General features: G+C 47.0%; 1 non-coding gene across 1 annotated transcript; it reads right to left on the reverse strand.

Annotated features, from left to right (window-relative positions):
- Nucleotides 1-311: 311 nt before the first annotated feature.
- On the reverse strand, nucleotides 312-393 carry trnas-gcu (transfer RNA serine (anticodon GCU)). Its single transcript has one exon. It is a non-coding gene; the product is annotated as a tRNA-Ser (tRNA).
- Between the last annotated feature and the right edge of the window lie 3066 nt (nucleotides 394-3459).

The raw sequence follows: 3459 nt of genomic DNA on the forward strand, positions 1-3459 counted from the left end.
GGCTTTGGACAAAAGCTCAGTGAAACTGTAGGATTGTAGAATTATTTAAACGTACTAAGTGGACTGTTTCAGGTTTCTTGAAGACGCTTCAGCTCTCATCCAAGAGGTGTCTTCAGTTTTCTTCACTGATGGGAGGATTTATGGCTCTAAGGGGGCGGGACCTTCTCCAGAGGTGATTGACACATGCGAGCTCTGGATTTCAGAGTTGTTTTGGTCAGGTTATGAAAGGGAAGTTGACACAAGTGGTATCTGTGTCAGTTAAAAGCCTCACAGTAATTCCATAATCTAGGAGCAGAAACTAGAGACACTTGCGACGAGGATGGGATTCGAACCCACGCGTGCAGAGCACAATGGATTAGCAGTCCATCGCCTTAACCACTCGGCCACCTCGTCTGCCGACAGCAACCCTGACCTCTGAAACAGCTGAACTCTTTGGAGCCCATTTGTCAGAAATGGACCCAGCAGGAGCCACTGAACACAACTCTGACATCATCAGGCTTCTTCCCAGCAGCTTGGTGCTCCAGAAGGAAGAATCCAGACCATCGCTACATCATCAGAGTGAACACCAGCTGATGTTTACCAGTTTAACAAGCCTTTGACAGCTAAATGACATCCAAGCTCAGATTCTCTTGTCCTGGTAGAACAAGTCAATGTTGAAGAAGATGAGAGCACCAGTCTCTTTCATCCAATGCTGGAACAGCGTTAGACTGAAGGTGTGAAGGTCCCTGGTCTGGTCCAGGTTTCAACAGGGGACCAGCATCAGCCAGCATTTAAATGTGGACAACAGTGGAGGTGAAGCCCACATCAAGGAAACAAGCCTCCTATCACTGTCCTGTGCTGAGTTTCTTTAAAAAAAAGTGAGACAACCTCAAGATTTTCTGTTTCCTCTTGTAGGATTTTGCCACATAGAATCAGAGCCAATCAAAAGCTTGTTGGACTTTAACGTTGGAGGACTGAACAAGTCATGACATCATCAGTTTTACCTTCACAGGTGCTCAATTTACTTTACTTTCAATTTTACAGAGGTAGAACCTGAAATCAAAGCTGTCTGTCCAAAGAAGTGAAAGCTTCCCAGGTTGTGATGTTCTTGTCTACAGACTCTGTCTTGTATGGAGCTTCAGTCTTTAATGAAAAGACTCCTCCATTAATAACATCACTGTGCCTCTGCAGTGAATCAGTCACTCCATCCATTTTCTGTACCACTGATTTGTTAAAGGTTATGGGGGGGTGACATTTGGTGAGAGGCAGGGTTCACCCTGAACAGGTCACCAGTCCTCAGGTCCACTGAACAGGTCCCCCATGTGAGATGATGGCGTTGAAGGCAGAGGAGAAGTCCAGGAAGAGAAGGCGGACATAGGAGTTCCTGCTCTCCAGATGGGTGAGGGCTCTGTGGACCACTGGTGAAATGGCGTCATCAGTGGAGCGGTGTTGCCTGTAGGCGTACTGGTGGGGGTCCACAGAGACATTGATGGAGGCCTCTATGTGGGCCTTGACCAGCCTCTCGAAGTTCTTCATGACTACTGGGGTGAGTGCAATGGGTCGGTAGTCATTTTGGCCTGTCACTGTGGAGCACTTGGGGACAGGGACAATAGTGGCAGTCTTTAGGCAGGTGGGGACAGATGGCAGCGCCCGTGAGGTGTTGAAGATGTCCGCCAGCACCTTGGACAGCTGTTGTGCACAGTTCTTCAGTCCTCACCCTGGGATGTTGTCTGGGCCTGCAGCTTTGCGAGGGTTGATTCCCTGAAAGGTCTTCCTCACGTCTGCTGTGGTCACACTGAGGGGCGTGTCGTCAGGTGGTGGTGTGAGTCTGGTGCTGGGGGGGGGGGGGTGTCAGGGTCCTCGAAGCGGAGAAGAAACTGATTGAAGGAGTGAGGCGCTGGACCTGCTCTACTTGTGAAGTGTCATGAGATAACATTTGTTGTGATTTGGCGCTGTACAAATAAAACTTACGACTTAAATGGAAACTGTCTGGGGGGGGGGGTGTAGCCTCCATCAGGGATGTGTTTGATGTCTGAATTCTGTCTTTGATGTCTGAATTCTGTCTTTGATGTCTGAATTCTGTCTTTGATGTCTGAATTTTGTTCATTGATCTCCTGCTTCAGTCTTTGATCTCTGAGTGATCCTAAACTCATCAACTCATCACATCACCTTCACAATCTGTAAAGAACCTGGGTGTCATTTTGGACTCTGAGCTGAATTTCATTCCACACGTCAAGAACATAACTAAGAGAGGTTTTTAATCATCTTAAGAACAGAGCCAGAATCGCCCGTTCCTCTCAGGCCAACACGGAGGTGCTGATGCATGCTTTTATTTCCAGTCGTTCAGATTCTTGTAGTACCCTGCTGCTCTCTGGTCTCCCCAAAACAACCATCTACAATCTACAATGACTCCAGAACTCTGCAGCACGTGTGCTGACGAGGACCAGAGGGCGGGAGCTCATTACACCAGTTTTAAAGTCGCTGCATCGGCTCCCCGTGTGTTTCAGGATCAATTTTAAGGTTCTTTTAGTAGTTTTTAAGTGTCTTAATGGTCTTGGCCCACCTTATTTATCTGAACTGCTTTTGTCATATCAACCTTCGCGGACCCTGAGGTCCTCTGGCACCGGCCTTTTAGTCATTCCAAGAGTCAGAACTAAAACCCACGGGGAGGCTGCATCCAGCCATTATGGCCCAAAGTTCTGGAACAGCCTGCCAGAGAACATCAGGACCGCAGAGACTGTTGATGTTTTAAAAGGAGGCTCAAGACTCCCCTTTTTAGCTTAGCTTTTAACTGACTTAGTCTCTCTTATCCTTTCATTTTATCACGATATCTTATTGTTACTTTAGTCTTTTAATTATTTTATTCTACTTTTTTATTAGCTCTTAAAACTTTTAGATTTTATAAATATTTTATGTCATTCTGATATTTTAATATGATTGTAATTTCTGTTCTTTCCTATTCTACCTTCTTTTAGTCTTTTAGTTTTTAGCTCCAGTGTTTCCTGGTGGGGGCCCTCCACACTGGGAGGTGTGTCTGGTCCGCCTGCGGGGGCGTCGTCCTTGGGATTGTCCAGGCCCGGAGAGCTGGGGGGCTCTGCATTATATGTGGAGTGTACCGGGGTCTGGGTGGCGGCGCTCCCTGTGGTTGTGGGCTGTGGCACCTCCTGGTGAGGATGGCCCCCATAGGTGGTCTTTCCTCACTAGGATTTTCAGTGCCCTGCCATGTTCCTACTTACAGTCAGTGTGTGGTTGTGTGTATGCGTGTGTGTGTGGGGGGGGGGGTAGTGTGTGCATGTATGAGGTCATGTGGGTTGGGAAGGCCGGGTTCTTAACATGTATTTATTGTATTGTTTTATATTTTATTGAATGTTGCCTGTTTTCTCTCAGTTCTGTGAAGCACTTTGTGTTGCAGTCTCTGGATGAAAAGTGCTGTACAAATATAAATAAAGTAAACTAAAGCAGACGGACGACTCAAGAATG

Source organism: Aulostomus chinensis, chromosome 1 (assembly GCF_037954235.1).
Source record: "Aulostomus chinensis isolate RoL2024-O1b breed Wild chromosome 1, RoL_Achi_v1.0, whole genome shotgun sequence".
NCBI classification, from domain to species: domain Eukaryota; kingdom Metazoa; phylum Chordata; class Actinopteri; order Syngnathiformes; family Aulostomidae; genus Aulostomus; species Aulostomus chinensis.